Below are 8,117 nucleotides of genomic sequence, written 5' to 3'. Positions count from 1 at the left end.
GGGTGAGGGATCTAGAAGCCTTGTGACTGGGAAGGAGTTTAGGGGCAGTAAAGATGGGCAGTGTGCCATTCTTTCCTCTGCGTGAGAGCAGATCCATTGCAGAGCATTTCCTTTTCTGCCCATCTCTAGGAGAGAGTCCTTAGATGCATCATCCTCGCTGCTGTTGCAAATTTCTTTGGTCACTTTGAGGAAAATGTCAGCTTCCAAGAAGCTCTGGATCACACAGTGTTCTACAAAGGAAGGAGAATGAGAAAGACTGTATTCTCCCACCTGGGAGGTTAAAGGTCAGATGTGGGCTTTTCTCTCCATGGATTCTTTGGCAAGAGTGGCACCCAGACCCCTGTATCAGCTGTTTCTTGGGGGAAGCAGCTGCCTTCCTCCAGCAGACTCTCAGTTCTACTATCCCAAACAGCACTTGGCTTTTCTCGTTGACACCTGCATTTTGGAAAGTAACCTATTGAATGTTGTTGCTGTTGATTCTTTAACATGGTCAGTGGTGGGATTTGAGCTGTTCCTCCATGGTTCTCAATGCTTAACAAAATTTCCTCAACTCAAGAACCTGATTTAGGGGCTGGAGAGATGGCTCAGAGGTTAAGAGCATTGCCTGCTCTTCCAAAGGTCCTGAGTTCAATTCCCAGCAACCACATGGTGGCTCACAACCATCTGTAATGGGGTCTAGTGCCCTCTTCTGGCCTGCAGGCATACACACAGACAGAATATTGTATACATAATAAATAAATAAATAAATTTAAAAAAAAAGAACCTGATTTAGCCAGGTGATGGTGGTACATGCCTTTAATCTCAGCCCTTGGCAGGCAGAGGCAGACGTGTCTCTGTGAATTCAAGGCCATTCTGGTCTACAGAGCATGTTCCAGGACAGACTCCAAAGCTACACAGAGAAACCCTGTCTTGACCCCTCCCAAATATTAAAAGAACCTGTTTTTTTGTCCTTATGTCTCTGTGATACCAGTCTGTCAGTTGGCCATGTTGTGGTTGTGACTGACTCCCTATGCATTACGTGATGACTGGTACAGATATCCTGGCAGGGATGGAGAGTTCATAGCCCACTGCCCACAGCATCCCTTATAGTGGCATTTCAATTGTATCTTAATAAATAGAGCTTGCCTGAGGATTTGAGAGTAAAACAGCCCCACTGGTCAGCCTTATAGACCAGGTAATGGTAACACACCTTTAATCCCAGTAGCCACACTAGTTGTCATAGATACTGGGTATTGCATGACTTTCATTCCAGCAGTGCACGCTTTTAATCCCAACTCTAGAGAGGATTATAAAACAGGAGGAAACAGCTCTCAAACACAGTCTCATTCTGAGATTCCTGGAGGCAGGTCGCCATTTATGACTGATGTCGAGGTAAGAGCCAGTGGATGGCTACTTTGCTTTTCAGGTCTTCAGGATGAACCCCAACTTTCTCTCTGAGTTTTTACTTATCCCTCCCTCCCTGCTTTCTTGTATCATCTCACTGCCTGAAGTAATGACAGTTTTTCCTCTGCATAGAAGCTGTTGCTTTTGAGTTGCTTTTGAGGCACAGGTTTTATGTGAAGACTTGAAAAGTAGGGACCTTTTCATCCTTTACCATCTGCCCTCAACACCATGACTAGAGGGAGCATTGAATGGGTCTGCCTGTGGAGAGGTAGCTGTCTGTAATTTGTTAGTCTCTTTCGTTCTGAGAACTCCACTGAAACATGAAGGAAACGCCTTACACCTTATAGAATCAGTGGACCCTGAATCTGTACCCCCTGGGTTTGTTCTGAAGCCTGGGGGAAGGTTTTTCAGTTTTGAGAATTAGCCCTATGCATTTCCACAGCTCAACACCCTAGAAGTCAGTAGAAGACTCTGTGGTCCTTAAAGAGGTAACTGGGTCTTTTCTTATTTATCCAATATGTGCCACAATATAGTCCACAGCCCATATGCTCTTCTTTGCCCCCTCTTAGGGAACTTTAGCTCAGACGCTGCCTCAGTGGCGACTTCAGAGGCAGTTACGCTGGAGGCCGGCAGACTGCTCTCCTAGAAAACTGCAGAAACAAAACTCTAAATAAGTGCTTCCTGACTGCCTCTCTGAAGTTTGGACATTACCTCAGGAAGTCAAGGTGACAAGAAGTACTCAGCTATACCGGCCTTCCTTCAGGGACAAGGAAGTTTGGGGTGATAGAGTGCCGATACCTGGATACCTTCCTTGACATTCCCCAACATGTTTTTCCTCCGCCCCCCCCCTTCTTCCTGGTTCTCTTCTCAGGGATAACCTCTACAGAAGCATCATCAGAGCTGACCTGTGGAGCTGCAGTGAGAGAAGTCACCACATAATCTTGGGAGCAACCCCCCACGCTCGACAATGTGTGCTCCTACTTTCTAAGGAATTTGCATGTGAATTCTGAGGATGTGAAAGGAATGGTCAGTGGTGTGCCCCCCTCCCCGTATTCCCTCATATACACACCTGCACTTAGCCACTTACAGAACATAAGGCCAGGGATTGCCTTACTATATGCCATTCTTTGCCATACTTAGGCTGCTCTCTGCTTCTGCTTTCTCTGTATTATTCTGCCTGCAGAATGTCTCTATGGAGACAGATGAATTTGTTGGGCTTCTCTGTGTCATAACTACAAAAGTGATTCATCAGGACACCCCTTGAAGTGGCCCTCTAGAACTTGACTTTAAGAGCTGAACGTGGGAAGAGGGCACATGGTTTTCTACCCTCCACTCACCTGGACACCAAGGGTGAAGAGGACTAGGGACACACCTTCCAGGGACACTTTTCTTTCTGACTCTTTTTCACTGGGTTCTGTTGCTTTGGGGATATCTCTGAGGCAACTGATGTGAGCATAAAAGAATCCTGTCTTCTCTCAAAACAGGTAAGGGACTCAGCTTGATTCTAACCATGGTATTTCTTTATGCTTAACCTGCTTCATGGAGAAATAATAATTAATGTTGCAGTAACAGGCATAGTCAATTTTCTGAGAAATTGCCATACCGATTTCCAAAGTGGCTGTACAAGTTTCCACACCAAAGGTGGGGAAGTGTTCCCCTTACTCCACACCCTCTCCAACATAAGCTGTCATCAGGGGTTTTTTTTGTTTGTTTGTTTGTTTTTTTTTGGTGTTTCAAGACAGGGTTTCTCTGTAGCTTTGGAGTCTGTCCTGGAACTGGCTCTTATAGACCAGGCTGGCCTCAAACTTGTAGAGATCCACCTGCCTCTGCCTCCCAAGTGCTAGGATTAAAGGTGTGCCCTACCACCACCCAGTTTATCATCAGTGTTTTTGATTTTAGCCATTCTGACAGGTGTAAGATGGTACCTCAGAGTTGTTTGGATTTGCATTTCCCTGATGTCTAAGGATGTTGAACAGTTCTTAAAAGTGTATCTCAGCCATTTGAGAATCTTCTGTTGAGAATTCTCTGTTTAAATCTGTACCCCATTTTTAAATTGGATTATTTGGTATTTTGATGTCTAGTTTCTTGAGTTCTTTATATATTTTGGAGATAATTCCTCTGCCAGATGTGGGATTGATGAAGGTCTTTTCTCATTCTGTAGGCTGCCATTTTGTCTTATTAACAGTGTCCTTTGCCTTATAGAAGCTTTTCAATTTCAGGAGGTCTCATTTATTAATTGTTCTATTCAATGCTAAGTCCCACTTTCTCTTCTATCAGGTACAGTGTGACTGGATTTATGTTGAGGTCTTTTATCCACTTGGACTTGAGTTTTGTACAGAGCAATAGACTTGGACCTATTTGCATTCTTCTACCTGCTGACATCCAGTTATGTCAGCACCAATTGTTGAAAATGCTTTCTTTTTTCCATTGTATAATTTTGGCTTGTCAAAAATCAGATCCTCATAGGTGTGTAGATTTGCATCAGGTCTTCTATTAGAATCCGTTGATCAACCTGTCTGTTTTATGCCAATACCATGCTGTTTTTATTATTATAGCTCTATAGTAGAGCTTGAAGTCAGGGATGGTGATGCCTCATGGCAACATTTAATTGGGGTTGGCTGTTTACCATTTCAGAGGTTCAGTACATTATCATCATGGCAGGGAGCCTGGTGGCACACAGGCAGACATGGTGCTCGAGGAGTAGCTGAGAATCCTACATCTTACAGGCAACAGGAAGTCACTGAGACACTGGGCAGTATTTTAAACATAGGAAACCTCAAAGACCAACTCTACAGTGACACACTTCTTCCAACAAGGACACACACACTCCAACAAAGCCACACCTCCTAATACTGTCACTCCCTGTGAGATTATAGGGGCCAATTACACTCAAACTGCCACAGTGTGGTGTCTAAAAATCTTAGTTTTAAAATTATAGCTATAATTTTAGCTATGGGCTTCAAGGGAAGGCTGTGCTTTTGCTTCCACAGGAAACAAAAAGCTATGCATTCCTTCAAAATAAATATCAGATTTGATTGGGGGGAAACCTCCTGCGGACTTAGGCTGCAGACCTGAGGAAGGAAGCCAGGAAAGACTGCAGGGCAGGTGACATGTATGGCTGGTCCCTCTGCATGGGAATAGCTCTGAGACTGGATGAGGCATGATAAATCTTGTTGGCTACAGAGTCCTCACGACTTGTTATTCATGCCATTCTTTCATATGGCAGGGAGAGAGATTTATATTAGAGTTTGGTTATGCAGTCCAAATAAACTAATAGAGTTGACAGATAATCTTTTACCTACTCAAACATAGAGCTAAGAATCATCTTTAATTGATTTGTGCATACCACACATTCCATACTTATGCTAATGCAGATATATATGTTACCTTTAAAAGTTTGTGTTTTCAAAAAGAAAAGAAAGGACCAGACACCAATGAAAACAAGTATCCCAAGTGATCCAGCCTCTCAAAATACCTCTGTTGCAGTTTCCTCATATTCTACATCCAGAACAACTTCAAAGCTGCTAGCCGAGATGCTCCAGCCTCACTGAGACTACTCCATCCAGGTCTTCAGATGAGCCATACTGTTATTTACCGTGCACGAGAATGGGCAACAAGTAATACAACACCCTCTTTAAGAATTTTATTAGTAAAGACGAGGGGAAGGGAAAGGAGGAAGTGCTCAGGCCTGTCTGGAAGAAACGCGGCACGAGAGGGAGTGGGGCGGGCTTGTCTGCTTACCTCTACCAAGGCTCAGACAAACAAAGGGCTGATCCTGGCCTCAAAGTGACTGTAGACTACAATGCTCTCCACCAAACCTTACACTGCACTGAACTCCTGGCTTAGGTTCCACTCTAGTGCTAGAATTAAAGGCATGTCATTCTAAGTGCTGGGATCAAAGTTGTGAGCTGCTTTCTTTTAGAATGATTCATTCTCAGGTACCCTAGGGTGGCCTTGAGCTCACAGATATCCATCTGCCTCTGTCTCCCAAGTGCTGAGTTTAAAGATGTAGACACCACTGCCTGTTCCGTATAGCTAGCTAGTAGCTTATGTGGTTTTGTGTGTGTGTGTGTGTGTGTGTGTGTGTGTGTGTGTCTACCTAATGGCTTAGTGTGTGTGACTTACTAGTGACTTAGCTCTGCACTCTGATCTTCAAGTTCTATTTATTAAAATACAAATAAAATCTGACTCCCAGGATCTTCTGTGCCTGTGCTTTTTAAGTCTCTGGTGGAGTTCTGAACCTGGGCTTCTTTCCTTTGCAATCCAGATGTGCATCCTACTCCTCTTGGTGTGCACACCTGCCAGTCCCACTTCTGCAGCCTTGCTTGTAACCCTCGGGATCACTTTGTATCTCCCAGATATTCAAGAGCTGAATTTTGCTTTGTGAGCCAGTCAGAGTCCTTCTAGCAAATATTCATTTTTATTAATACAAATAATATTGTAACACAAATAATATAAGCCATACATTATAAGCAAAATAATATAATAAAAGACAGTATTACTGAAATGTGATAATATAATTTTATAAAGAAAATAGTATAACTTTAGTATGTAACATAATTTAATATGTAATATATTAATGATATTTCAATAATATAGCTGGAATATTACAACCAAAATAACCAAACTATTACCATCAAAGTAATATAAACAAAATTAGAAAAATAATACAATTATAGCCAAAAGAGTATAACAAAAATAATAAATGCAAAATAACATATCCAAAATACTATAAAAATGATAAACAAAAATATGACTCAAATAATATAGAAAACATAGTAGAAATGTACTAGAAATACTATAAGCAAGATGATGAACCAAAGTAATATTACCAAAACATTATAAAATACCAAATATAACCAAAATATTATAACCAAACAAACATAAACAAAATTTTATAATGAAATAAATATAACCAAAATATTTTAACCAAAAATATACTCAAAGTATTATAACCAATTTTAACAAAAAGAAAAGTGAAAATAGTGTAACAAAAACAATATAACTGAAATATGAATAATGTCAGCTGTGTGCTGAACTGATGTCGTTTTTTTCTTGTTTTCAGTCCTATCTGCCTTGCAGTGGTCTAGTCTGTCAGCGTCACTGTGACCCTGGGATCTGCCCTATTTGTCCTCTGTTCATCAGCTTTCCTGTTCCTCAGCTTTCACCATCTTGTTCCCAGTGTTTGGGTGACCATAGACCCTCGTCCCCTCACCTCCTCTTCCTCACCCATTTCTGCTTCTGCCTCCCTCATTTGCAAGCTGGGTTGTTTCCCTATGGCAACAGCCTGCATTTCACGGGTTGCCCTTCTCCCTATCATACTTGGATAATGGCTTCAGGTCTCCACATCATTATACTCAAAGTGTTTCCCATCAGCAACTGGTCAGATTTTTCCACCATATTCTGGGATAAGCTGGCATTGCAGAACCTGGTAGACTATTTTAGAGAGTCAATAACAATGGTTTCCAAGGACAGGGCTTGCTCAGTAGGCAGACCTGACCTCATTCTCTGACTTCAGTCATTTCTTTGTTCCAGGACCCCTGCTACATCTCAGAACCTGGACTGGCTTGAGTTCTTCCTCCTCTGGTGCAGGACTCTTGAACTTTGTGTGATATTGTGGCGTCCTGTCCTCAATCCCTGAAGATAATGGTTTTTGGAGCCCTCCAGCTGGTTATGGGATCCAGGGAAGGATGGTCAAGGCAGAGCCCTCTGTAGGCTGCCATCCTGAAGCCTGAGCTTCACTGGCGGTGTTGGTGTCCAGTTTCACACCGCTGGGGCACATCCTCTTCCTGGGTCCTTCATCCTGAAGGTATAAGGAGAGCCTGGAGTGGAATGTGGGATTTTACAGGTACTTGTATCGTAGGCAAGAGTTCTTGTGTCTTGTTGAGGGGAGGAAATGGCAGGGGTGAGCAGGAGCTACAAGGAGAAAAAGAAAAAAAAAACCCTGTTGTTAGGATAGAGGCGAACCCCTGTACATCATACCAAAAATTCATAGTGGAGAAAACTAGGGAAGATCATGTCACTTCTCAGTGCTCCAAGTGACAAAAGCCGAGTAGCCGGGACTGCTGCTACTAGATTTGGAATCCCGAGATCCCTTCTGTATGTGTATGTAGTGAGCTTTGCCATTCTAGGAAAGTGCGGGGGGTGAGGTAAACTTCCACTAAACTGGGTTTATCTTATAATACAGGGTCCCTGATTTCATCTTTACATTGACACTCTTGATCCGCAGGGACAGATGGGGCTGTAGCATGGCAGGGTATTTAGTGGGTTAAATGAGCACAACCATATGCCTGGAAGAAGAGACACTTAAGCATTTCACTAGAGTTCTCTCCCCACTTGGAGTAAATTTAAATAGAAAAGGAAATTTCAACTGAATGAGGTACGCATTGGCGGGTGATCCAGACGGGGTTGTTTCTGCTGTGTCATGGTTAGGACTTGCTCTCGGAATCCCCTGCCCACTCCCTCTTTTCCTTCCAAACGCTCTCACTGTTTACAGAGACTAGTGATCCATGACTTCATTTGTCCGTGGAAATGTGGCCTGATCATGTCTTTCACGGACCCAGCTCAGTGAATCTCCCTTCATATGGGAGCTAAACATACAAATCCTAAGAGCAGAGGTGGGAATTTCTTTTCTCTCCCAAGAGCCACACAGTGAGAGTCTCTTCTCCAGAGTGGATTACTCCAGTGTTTCTCATCTAGATATATTTTCACATATCACCTGAGCTCAAACAGGG

Source organism: Microtus pennsylvanicus, chromosome 2, assembly GCF_037038515.1.
Source record: "Microtus pennsylvanicus isolate mMicPen1 chromosome 2, mMicPen1.hap1, whole genome shotgun sequence".
In the NCBI taxonomy this organism is placed as follows: domain Eukaryota; kingdom Metazoa; phylum Chordata; class Mammalia; order Rodentia; family Cricetidae; genus Microtus; species Microtus pennsylvanicus.
The sequence above is the reverse complement of the archived record's forward strand: the minus strand, read 5'-3'. Positions refer to the sequence as shown.